General features: G+C 45.4%; 1 protein-coding gene across 1 annotated transcript in view; it reads right to left on the minus strand.

Annotated features, from left to right (window-relative positions):
* The window catches only part of IGFBP7 (insulin like growth factor binding protein 7), a 75,462-nt gene that overhangs the window by 12,099 nt on the left and 50,422 nt on the right, over positions 1-12,941 (minus strand). The window lies entirely within an intron of this gene.

The raw sequence follows: 12,941 nt of genomic DNA on the forward strand, positions 1-12,941 counted from the left end.
CTGAGGGCCCCAAGAGACTGTCCTCCTTCCCACACACGGACTTGGTGGGATGACCTCAAGGCTCGGGGGTTCTCAAGGGAGTGTTCTGAGAAGAATACACCAGTGTTCAGAGATTGGAGGGGCTCGGGAACAAAGCTGCCTCTCACGTAGCAAAACCACATGAGGAATGCAAGTTTCCTGTGAGACCTGAGTGCCTCAGCCTTGTGACAAACCATTTATTTCAACTCACAGCCATCTCTCTATAGGCAGAGCAGGGAGCAGAGTTATCCATCTTTGCCAGGCGTAGATTCTGGAGAGCACATGGAAGAACTCCAGCCTAATTTTCTGTCACACATCTTGAAGACATGCTATGGATTCCTCTGACAGCCTAATTTTAAAACTAAGATATTCTTTTTTTTTTAATTTAATTTTATTTATTTAGCTGCGCCGGGTCTTAGTTGCGGCACACGGGATCTTTTGTTGCGGCATACGGGCTTCTCTCTAGTTGTGGTGCACTGGCTCCAGAGCGTGCGGGCTTGGTTGCCCCACGGCATGTGGGATCTTAATTCCCCAGCCAGGGATCGAACTGGCGTCCCTTGCAGTGGAAGATGGATTCTTAACCACTGGACCACCAAGGAAATCCCAAACTAAGATATTCCTTATTTTACTTATTTATTTTTGGCCACACTGCGTGGCTTTCAGGATCTTCCCTGACCAGGGATTGAACCTGGGCCACCACAGTGAAAGCCTGGAATCCTAACCACTAGGCCACCAGGGAAGTCCAAAACTAAGATACTCATAGTTTTAATATAGTCTGATTTATCAAAATTTTCTTTTATGATTAGTGCTTTTTGTGTCCTGTTAAATTTTTTTGTGTGTGTAGCCCATGGCCCTAAAGATCTCCTGTTTTCTTCTACAAGCTTTATGGTTTTACCTTTCACATTTAGGTTTGTGGTCCATCTTGAATTAATTTTTGTGTATGCTATGAAGTAGAGGTCAAAGTTCATCACTCTCTCCCCAAAGGACAACCAATTGTTTTGGCATCATTGGTTGAAAAGACCATCCTTTTCCTACTGAAAGTGGTGCCTTTGTGGTAGATCCATTGATCATATATGTGTGAGTCTTCTTCTGGATTCGCTATTCTGTTCCATTGGTCTATGTGTCTATCCTTGTACCAACAAACATGGTATGATTTAGAATTAAATGTAATAAAACTGAAGCACTGAATGGAGAACAGATCTGTTTTATCTCCCTGCAATTCTCTCCTTATTCCATGAAGCAGAACATTTCAGGAGGAGCAAAAATTCTTTAAAAACATCTGAACCTACCCAGGAATACTCTGAGAGCCATCACCAGGGCATTCAAATTAGGACGAATCATGCTGTGAGTTCCTCTTTCTCTCTCCCAACTCTTGAAATACATATAAAACCTTGGGTGGATGGGCTGAGTCAATATTTGGACCATCCCAAGAACATAAATAATTTTGTCAATTCTGCTACCAGGCAACACCTAGAATTCAACAAGAGTTGCATACCACAAAAATCTGTATTACTCACTGACCCCTGTTGAGTCGATGGGGTGGAGAGGCAAAGGAAGGGCCATCAGGACCAGTTTGCTGCACAGCATTTACAAAACCCCTTGCCACTTCGGATGTCCCTGAACAAATGCTGACCCACAGAGACACCAAGTGGACACGTTCTGTATGGAAGTGAAGGATGGTGAAAATATGTGGGGCTGATAATGATGGCAGATCCAACAGCACTGCACCCCGTCCCCACTCTGAAGAACCACCATCCCACATACTCCACTGACGAGCAATTTCACTGCCGAAATCACCTCAAATTGCATGTGTACCATGCAATTCAATTCCTGAAGGTTCTGTTCTACCTCAGGAGAGCAGTCGACAAAATGACTCTTTACCAAAATAATTTCTAAATCTTTCCACATTGCCTTTTTTCCAAGAAGGCCAAAGCAGACCCAGAATTATTTCTGTTTTTAAGGATAAAATAACTTTTTAGTTCATCCTGAGCTCATTTTTGGGCAGAAAGCTCAAAACCAGCCCTTGAGGCCAAGCCAAGGGTAACAACATTGCCATCTAAATCATGCACAGTGTTTGGATTCCACTTAAAACAAGTCACAGAATATTTAAATGTATAGGGACAAACACCAGAATAGGTTCAATTATTTATTTATCCTTGCCTTTGTTCCAGTAAGGACTTCAGGCTGCACAAACATCTGTCTAGCAGACATCCTGTACAGATTAACTGCCCACTGCCTCTCTCCTCTCCTTCCCCACTGTGGACAACTCCAGGCAGCAACCAAGCTGTCACAGTGATGCCTGGTGGCTGATGTGGGGAGAGTCCATCCCAAGACTTTCCCCACCTCCAACTCACCCTATCTTTCTATTTCACATGAATGTCCCCAAACCAGGCTACTCCATGTTCCATTCTTACCTTTCTCAACTCAGTTCTCATTCAAATTCATTCGATCTTTCTCAGATCTCTAAGTTTGTTTTCTTGCTCCCCCCCCCCTTTTTTTTTTTTTTTTTTTTTGCGGTACGCGGGCCTCTCATTGTTGTGGCCTCTCCCGTTGCGGAGCACAGGCTCCGGACGCGCAGGCTCAGCGGCCGTGGCTCACGGACCCAGCCGCTCCGCGGCATGTGGGATCTTCCAGAACCGGGGCACGAGCCCGTGTCCCCTGCATCGGCAGGCGGACTCAACCACTGCGCCACCAGGGAAGCCCGCTCCCTTATAAGTCTTGCCTGGTAAACTTAGGTGGTCTCTTCCTTTTAATCAATCCTTGAAGAGAAAGAGGAAGAAAAAGAAAGGAGGGAGGGAGGAAGTAAAGGAGAAGGAGAAGAAAGAGAAAGTGAAATAAAGAGAACCAGGTCCTGAATGAAACTGTGTAAGGAAGAAGAAAGTTTTAAGTTTGGAAGAAAACTAAAATTAAATTTAAGGAACCAGTGTCACCTTAAAACTACCTGGAAGGAGTCAGATTCTCCTATGGAATGCCCACCTAAGTCTACATCGTCCCCCTCAGACACTCTTAATTAAATTCTAGACAAATGACCCACAGACCACAGATTGCTTATTCAATTATAACCTAAAATTAGCTATGGTCTGAAAAATCACTAAAGATATAGAAAAGGAAGAATTTTCAATGGATTTAAATTTGTAATATTTCAATTTGATTCTGAAGAGGTAAAGAAGGGCAGTTCTCACAAAACACACAAATGTCAAGAGAAAAAGACCCTGAAATAGAATTAATTTTGAACTTGACAAATTGATTCAACCTGATCTTACATAAAATTGTAGGAGAGGACAGAGTTAAAATTTGTTACCTATAAAAAGTATGGGAATAATATAAAAGAAATATGTGAACAATTTCTTAGTCTCTTACAGAGCACAAAACACTCCCCAGACATGACCTGAGATGCCCTCACCGTGTTACCATTAAAACAAACAAACAAACAAAAATACCCAAAGCACTTTTGTGAAGAGAACACTTGGCTCTGGATCCTTGTCTACTGCTTATAGCCAAGAGACCTTGGACAAGTCACTTACCCATTTATACAGAAGAAACCAGGGCAGGTCTAAATTTTCTTTTTGGGCTGGAAGTGAATGTACCCATCATGAATGTGTCCTAGAGCACAGTCATATGGCATCTTTGACAACCATGAAGTTTTGAGGCTCCACTGCCTGGTTCTGGGAGCTCTCATTCCCTACAAATCAGTCCAATGCACCACCTCATCTACCTAAATGCACTGTACATGACTCATAACAAAGTTCATTCTCCCAGTGATGAAAAAAACAGAGCTTTATTATAAAGGTATCGGTAGTTACCTAGTTAGCCAATTTTTTCATCTGGAAAAGCTGCACAGAAGATGTTAGGAGAGGTCATGTTTTGGAGCTAAATATACATACTTGACTGAACCTGGGAAATGGTCAAAAGTCAAATTCTCCTTAACAGTCAATTTTTGTTCAATTTTGTTGATATCCTATTCAACCGCATTTTTTTTCATTGCTGCCTTCATTTTCCCCATGATCTCTCCCATGTTTACCCTACAAATTCACTCTTCTTTCTTATTTCTACCAAATTCTCTGCTTCTAGCATTCATGCTCACTCTCTCATTACATGCTTATTACCACTTCTAGAACCTTTGCTTATGCTAATGCACTTGCCTACTTGGGATGTCCTCCTTCCTCTCATCTATTATCTATGCCCTACCCTTTTATTTGGAACTCTAAGGCTGAAGTTTCATCTCCTTTTTGACTATTTTTTTTTTTTTTTTTTTTTTACAGCTCCAGTTTGCACATTTCTTCTCTGAAATCTTGTTGAGTTCAGAGTTAGTGCCACACAGCTTAGTGCGTCATTATTCTCTAGTGCTTTCCTTAGCAGGGCTAATTGAAGATGCCAGTGTCCTGTTAGAGTCATAACTGAGCCAGAAACTCTGGAATCAGATGGACTTCATGTTCATTGGGAGGAGGGACAGACCAGATTGTATGTAGTGGAAAAAGGGCAGCAGTAAATTCAGAACATAACATGACTAGTCATACGGAACTAAGAAGATAGCCACGATCTTGAAAATATACCAGTGTACATATTTGCCAAGGTACCTAAACAAAGTGGTGCTATAGTCACTTCTTATTTATCAACTGGAAGATTATTCACTGCGACTTTCTTTAATCTTCCACTTGACTTCCTCTTGCCATAAACAAGGTTTCTTGGCTACTGCCCACTCAACAACCAATTTGTATACAGTCTGGGATGTAAAATAATTTAAATATATATTAGCTAAGAAAGTTCCAATGAGAAGGGTAGACCTGCTGTGGGGAAACGATCATCAATCAACCATACATCAAAAACAGGGTTTCTGCAATATGCTAGGTTATATTATTCACATTATAGCTCTCACTAAGTACTTATTAACATGGCTAAGAGAGTCGAGTATAAAGACTTCTCCAAGTTATGGTAATTTGCAAACCACACTCATCTTGTCTCTTAATGATGCTGGGTCCTAAAATAGCTCACAGAGTATGTGCATTCATACCAAAAAAGGAGGGTTTAAGAACGAAGTGAGATACCACATATGGAGATAAAGAGTTCAGACAACTTGGCAAAAATCCCCAGATTGGATTCCGATAACACGTTGAAGGGAAAAGCACCAAACAAAAGTACAAAATGGGAAAAGAATAGTAGGAAGGCACTATGGCCAAGAGGGGGAAGGGGATGAAATATGTGGAAACTTCCTGATATTAAATAAGGGGAAGCAGGAACTGTATGGCTAATTAAAGGGCAGAGCCATCTGCCAAGGCAAGTCATTTCGGGAACTTCTAGAGGTGCGGTGATACAGCAGCTGACCCTAGGTATGAGAATCTGGCACACAGTCTCATGGGTATCAGTTGAGGACAGTAAGGGCAGGAGAAAAAAGTACTAAATCTTAAGCACCATAGGCCAGATTTAACTTCAGAGATTTTGTTTAAGGCAAAGTCATCTCGTTATGGTTGCTACTGTTGGTCATTTACATTTCAGTGTGAGTGAAGGCCCAAAAGTTTATAATGATGGGGTTCTCCCAAACACTGCTGGGGGTAAATGTATGTAAGAAATGCTTCCTCTTTTTCGGATACAATATATTGAGGTGGGATGGGGAGGTTTAACAGATATAGACAGATTAAAATGCTAGGAAGGTAATAGACTGCTCTACCACTTCTGAGTTATGTGATACTGAAAAGTTATTTATCTTTTCTCAGTTTATTCATCTGTGAAATGGGATAATACCTAAGTCATTAGATTTTCAGAAAGATCAAACAACATACAGCAATTAGCACAGTACCTGGCATGGGGTAAACAGTAAGTATTAGTTACTGCTTTTATTTCAAAGTAAATCCTTATGACTGGAGCTAATACAAATTGCTTCTTCAGAGAATGGAGATGACACATCGTTTGGAGCTGGGGTGGCTGGCGAAAGCAGCTGGTATCTGAGCAGGCCCTGAAGTTCAGAAGTAAACTTTCTCTCAAGGAAGGTTTTCAACTTCAGAGACCTGCCTGAGCAGAGGTGTGGAGGCAGGAAAACAACAGCTGGCTGGTGGAACAGCAAGCACCCCAGTCCGCTCAGGGAGAGCATAGCTGAGATTCGGGTGTGGAGCACAGTGGAAGGAGTGGGGCCGGGGGGAAACTTTGTGGTCCACTGCGTCTCTGAATGTTGGAGAGATGTGATTCAAGTGGCATTTCAGGAGATGACTTTGGAGGCCTTTGCAGCAGGACTGGGACAGGGTGGGGATTAGAAGCCTAAATCAAGGTGGTAGCAATGGGAACAGAAAGGAAAGAGGCAGATTTGAGAGATTATTCAGGAAGAACCAACACTACCTGGGAACTGACTGGATGTGGGGATGAGGGAATGAGTCAAAAGTTGTGAGCTGGGTAAGAGGAGGCTGCGACACCATGGACAGAAGCCAGGGTGTCTGTCTGAGGAAGGCCTTGGATTGGAGAAGGGGGAAAGGATGAGTTTGGGCTTAGATTTGCGGATTTGGGCAATGAGGAGGTGGCGAACCCCACAGAGAGAAAGGAAACAGACTTGGGGGACCAGTGGTACCAAGGTAAACACTGTCAAGTTTACACTTTAGCCCTGGCAGGCTGGGTGGGTTCCCGGGTATGGAAGGAAGACAGCTTTGGCTCGCTCTCCCAGGGACAGCTTCTCTGGAGGGAATTCCATCATCTCGCTGCTGACACCCAGCCCATTCTCACCCCACCCCATCCCAGGTAAAGCAGGGGAGTAGACAGCTAAGACACTGCTTAGCGACCAGCCACTTATCTGCAGGGGCAGTTCATCTGGAAGTAGACTGTCCAGTATGATGCAACCCTGGTAACGGCATACACAGATCCTGTGAATTACGTTTCTTGGCTGACAGCTAGTTATCTCTGGGTTAATGAGACACCCCATTTTGGCTCCAATCTTTGATACTGAAAATCTTCCTAGAGTGTATTAATCTTTTTTTTTTCTGTAGTAGATATCATAGTATTCAGATGTCTTTCTATGATTGTGACTCTTGCAATGTCTCAGAAGTATCGTAAGTTTGAACGGACCATGGAGCATAAAAAGAAAGTTGCTGTTTCTTGTAATTTGCTGCTTGCAAACCAATCTCTTATTTCATGATGTCTTCTTATTCTTTTCCCCTAACAAGTATGGACCCAGCACAAAATGACAGAATAATAACCAAGGGTCTGACTCCAGGCTGAGGTTCCCACCCACAGGTGATTCCGGTACATGTGGTCTGGGGTCATCCTTGGAGCAACGCTGCACTAGGTAAAATAAATCCATGAGGGATTTAAAGCCAAGTTCAGATGTGTAAGGTGAAAAGATCACTCTGGTGGCCGTGTGGTGGCTGAGCTAACCTGGGGCTGTGTCAGCAACATTGCCAGGGGATGAGCTCATGTATCCGGCAACGCTCCCACGGAGCTGGAATAGCTAAACTACCATCACAACACCGGCATGACTGACATCCACACAAGTTAAGTTAGCGGGCTACATTTTTATGTGGTTTGAGCATATGGAAGAACTGACTTCACACAGAGTACCTTTATGAAGGGAAACTCCCTAGTTATGTGGGTGTATCTTGTTCATGCTAATGGAGCCTTGGAAATACTTTTTTCCCCCATATTTCATGGGCCTGTCCTATCTGGACTGTGACTCACCTTAATTCCAACACGTGAAAATTTAGGGTCACTTTTTCCTATTCTGCCAGCACAGAACTGGGTGGGGAAGTTTCCACAGGAGGGCACTTATTGCCACCTGATTCTGAGCTTCCTAGAAACCCAGAGTGCAAGTTCCCCCAGGACACTTCGTCTTTGAGTCCTTGCCTTCCCTACACACCCCCAAGTGCCTGGTACCGTCAGGCATCAGAAGTGTTTCCTGAGCCGAGCTGTGAGCTGTAAGGGGAACTCCTCCAGAACCTGGAGGCTCACGCACCCTCAAAGCTTAGTCTCTGTCCATAGGCCCCGAGCTGACTAACAAGGGATGTAGTCCAAAGAAAGAGATGCTCTTGAACCCTGCCCCTAGGGGGAAGGATATGAGGGACTGCCAAGTGGCCTTCAACTTCAGGAGGGTTGGACTTGCTAAGCCTAGTGCCTAGAACATTTTGGAAAGCTGAAGAAGGCTGAGGCCTGAGCTCCCAGGAGGACCTGGGAGGAGGCTACCGTGGAGCCACTTCTGCAGTTCCCTGTCCACTAGACAGCCCGGGCTCCAGGGAGCTTCCCACCTGGGGTCTTTAGTAGAAGACTACAGCTCTTCAGTTCCCTGAGAACTAGATAAGTCCTCCACTCCACTTCATCCAAGGAAGAGTTTTACATTGTAGGAGGCCCAGTAAATCCCTCAGGCCAGGCTGACCACTCTGGAAGCAGACTGTGGGGATGGACAGTACAGTACCGGGTCACTCTTTTAGATTAGGAATTATCAAAAGAGGAGATTTGTTCAGTCTCCGGAAGGTTATGCAGGTTGGAAGAGATCTTGCAGAGGGGCGTCTGCAGGAATAACAGGCACCAGACACACAGCCAACAGGGCAAGCTCCAGCCACCCGGGAACCAGCCTCTAAGAAGGATGCTGTCTTGCAGTGGCTGCCAATCCTGGCTGCACACTGGGCTCCTCTGGGAACGGTTAACTAGTACGCAGGCCTGGGCTGCATTCCCAGAGTTTCGCGTTGGTCCGGGCGTTGGTCTGGGTGTGGGGTCTGGCACTGGAATTATTTTTTTTCAACTCCCCAGGTAGAACCACTCACTTAAAACACGGCTTCAGAGCAGGAGATGCTCAGATGACAAAGACAACACCAACGTGGAAAGTAAGAGAGGAGAAGAGGAGGACAGATTTGGAGAAACATTGCTCCCAAGTCTTTTCAGGGAGAGGCCGAGGACACTGGGAGGTGCAAGCATTTAAGGAGAAGAGAGGAAAGTTCCAGGAGCTGGAGTGAAGGGTATAGATACCCGATAACCTTCTTATTGTTGCTATTATCGCTCTAGCTCCATGGGGGGTACGGTGGGCCATGTCTGACCTCCCCCCGTTTGTCACAAGCTTTGAGTTGCCTGCTCTCAGAATCTCAGTAGTTCTCCTTCTAGGCTGTTTTCCATTTTCCTAAAATAAAGCACTTGGTTCACATGCCCAGCCCCACCCCTGCCCCTCTCCTGCCCTCAGAATTCCTACCCTTGATGGCAGTGCCAGAGATGGGGCTCTGCGTCCGTCTGGAGTCTGTGGGTCTCATTTAAGAGCCCACTAAATCTGGACCCTTTGCCTTTGCTCATTTAGAGTCAGAGCGCCTCCCTGCTAAGACGCGTTCAGCTCGGCTTTGCGAGGGCCTGGAGCCGCATTAAACACAAGGGATCTGTGTGAGGCACGGCCCCCTCCGTCCCCCCCCCAACCATGAACACAGTGCGGGGCATGCCGTGCCTGTGCCTGGCTGGCATTTTTACCCGGTGATGTCTTTGCCTGTCAGGCCCCAGTCTCTACAGCTCTCATGGTTACAGTTGCCTCCTTGGCCCAAAACCCCAGACATTAATCAGCCGCGCATAACGCTCCCCCCTGTTCTCTCTCAGTGTTTTCCCCTCCTTCACTTGTGCCCTCTGGTTATTTTCTGTACTCCTCTGTGATCTCCACAGACTTGAAAGCTCTCAGCTATTTACCCCAAGTCTCATCCTTTGTTTATCTCTGCTTTGCTGAGTGTTCTCAGATTTCCTCTCCACTTCCTAGTAGGATTTAGGTTCCTTCTCCCGTGTTCTGCACTTTTCTAGCACTGCCCTCCAGGCTCAAACTGGAACAGAACATTCCTCTTACCCGTGGGCTAATTCTTTTCATGTGCGTCCTGAGTACTTACTACATTTGCTACTGTGTACTTGCTTTGTGGACATACTGTGTGTTCCCAGTATAACAAGACATTCTTTCTGAGTGCTGAGAGGAAATTCACATTACAGAAGGTGCTAGATGCGGGTGCAGTGGACCACCTGAGCTTGGAAGAGCTGGATTGTTCAAAGACGCTCAGAAGTGCCAAATAACACTGCTCTGAAAATCAGGGAAATGGGCAGGTCTCTGATCACGGGGGAGGAAGACCTCTCTAAGAGGAACTGGGGGACTTTGAATAAGGGTTTTGTATTTTTCATTAGTGAGGCAAGTCTTGCTTGCTCTTGTTGGGTGGAGATTGACCTGGAGCCCACCCGGCTGGGTGTGAGCTATGAAAGTAGGAACCAGACTTCCCTGGTGACGCAGTCGTTAAGAATCCGCCTGCCAATGCAGGGGACACGGGTTCAATCCCTGGTCCGGGAAAATCCCACATGCCGCAGAGCAACTAAGCCCCTGCGCCACAACTACTGAGCCTGCGCTCTAGAGCCCGTGCGCCACAACTACTGAAGCCTGCACGCTTAGAGCCCATGCTCCACAACAAGAGAAGCCACTGCAGTGAGAAGCCTGTGCACCGCAACGAAGAGTAGCCCCTGCTCGCCGCAACCAGAGAAGGCCCGTGCGCAGCAACGAAGACCCATCGCAGCCACAAATAAATAAATAATAAATCAATTAAAAACAAAAAAAAAAAGAAAAGTGGGAACCAGGTAAAGGAAAGCTATGCTACCTCATAGGCGAGTAGTTACCCCAGAAGGAGGGTCTCTGGGGGCATATAAATGCTCTTTGCTGCTCTTACTGGTATTTATAGGACCAGACAACTTTACTTGGGCATCTTGATTATTTTCAGTGATTATTTTTCTATAATTAGTGGTTCTTTTTCTTTTCTTCTTTTTTGTTTTTTTTGAGTTTTTTTTTTTTTTTGCGATACGCGGGCCTCTCACTGCTGTGGCCTCTCCCGTCGTGGAGCACAGGCTCCGGACGCGCAGGCTCAGCGGCCATGGCTCACGGGCCCAGCCGCTCCGCGGCATGTGGGATCCTCCCGAACTGGGGCACGAACCCGTGTCCCCTGCATCGGCAGGCGGACTCTCAACCACTGCGCCAACAGGGAAGTCCCCGCCCCTGTTTATTTTGAGTTTTGTTTTCCTTGAGTTGTTAATTCCTTTTACAATGCAGGAAAAAAAGGGGCTCTCATGGTTTCAATAGTAAACTGGGTTTGAAAGGTTAAGATACCGCATCTTTACAAGGACTTGGAGCAACTGCATGTGAAGTGTGCTATGGGGCCTGTCATCGAAACATCCTTTCCCTCTGCAGGTGTTTCTTCTAGGGCAGCCACCAGCTCCAGCCTTGGAGATTCTATTCTTCTGTTTAAGTAAAGGAAAGTAATTTCCTTTCAGAGCAGTAGCTGCGATTTCAGAGTGGGCACCTCTTTAGAGCAGCCATGCAGAAAAGCAGGAAACTCGTTCTTTACAAACTTGGGGAAGAAAATGTCCACGATTTTCCCAAAATCGACATAGAACCTGCGCTTTATGCCTCCTTAGTCCTTGCCTTTTGGGTACATTCTCAGGGGATCTCTCTAGCAAACGTGTGACCCCTTTAGCAAGCTGGGGGCTTCAAGGGGATGATGCCTGCTCTGCCTGTGAACAAGGGGTGGAAAGCAGCTCAGACTTATCTAGTCCATGGGAAAGGATTATGGTCTTTGAGCCTGTAAATCAGTTAAACTGACACTTGAAGAGAAGAAAGTAGACTCAAACAGATAAACTGAGACAAGACCCCCGGGACATGCATGACGCTGGTAATCACGAAACCTGCTTCCTCCCACACATCCACGGGAGCTTGGCCTCTGTGAAAACACAGTCAGATCTCTGCAGCTGAGAGAGCTTAACCTCACTCACAGACAGTTCTAAATAACGCTTTGGAAAATAAGCAAGCAGCATTTTAACCTACACAGCAATAATGAGGAATAACAGATCCACACATACTCCAGTGTCAGCACTAGATAGCTTTCCCAATGTCATAACATGCTCAGACAATTAAAGAACGGATATTTACGGAACATATTGATCAACAGATGTAAAACTGGGTTGGCCAGGGACTTCCCTGGTGGTCCGGTGGTTAAGACTCTGCACTCACTCCCAGTGCAGGGGCCCCAGGTTCCATCCCTGGTCAAGGAACTAGATCCTGCACGCCGCAACTAAAAGCCCACATGCCGCAACTAAGAGCCCACATGCCACAACTAAAGATCCCACATGTCGCAACTAAGACCCGGCACAGCCAAACAAACAAATAAATAAAAAAATAATTAAAAGAAAAAAAAAGAAACTGGACTGGCCAGTGGTTTAATTCCTATTAGTTAGGGGTTATCAAAAGAAAAATGTCATCAATTCATCATTAATATTCATTTCCTGTAATGAGAGCACTAACTTCTACTGTTGCCTAGATGAAGTTACTCCTTAAGGGAAAATCCCTATGGAAAAAGGTATAAAAGTTGAGAAAGACTCACAATGAAACTAAATCGAATTTCAGCATTGTATGGCACTAAGCAGGTAAAAACAAGGAGTGGTCCTCCACAAACTAAGTGCTGTGCTGGGTGACAGGAGGAATGGAAAGATGATGGGGTTGGACTCCTATCTGACATGGATTTAGAATCCACAAAGTGTAGACTAGAATACAAGTATAGAATCAATTATAATATGGAAGGAGTATGACTGGTCCTATGATTTAAATATAAAAAGCATTCTGACTGAGTAGGTCAGAACTGAATTCATGGAAGAGGAAAAGGGTTTTCAAAGTTAAAGGCAGTGGGTGGGGTTGGTAAGGAAATTCCAAGCGAGGGGGTCAGCCTGCTCGAAGAGGTGAGATGTCGCTGTATACTGGCCTCAGGGTTTACAGCCCACAAAGAGTTTTTAGATCTATTACTTCATTTTGACTTCCCCAACAATCAGCTAAGCGAGTCATTTTACAGATAAAGATATTGAGGTTCACTAACGTTGAGTGTCTTGTGCAAAGTCCCCAAGCCTGGGAGTGGTGTGTCCAGGACCTGAATCTACGTTTTCTGAGTCCAAACCCAGAGCTTTCCCTAGGCTCC

The sequence above is a fragment of the Phocoena sinus genome, chromosome 5 (assembly GCF_008692025.1).
Source record: "Phocoena sinus isolate mPhoSin1 chromosome 5, mPhoSin1.pri, whole genome shotgun sequence".
Taxonomy (NCBI): Eukaryota; Metazoa; Chordata; class Mammalia; order Artiodactyla; family Phocoenidae; genus Phocoena; species Phocoena sinus.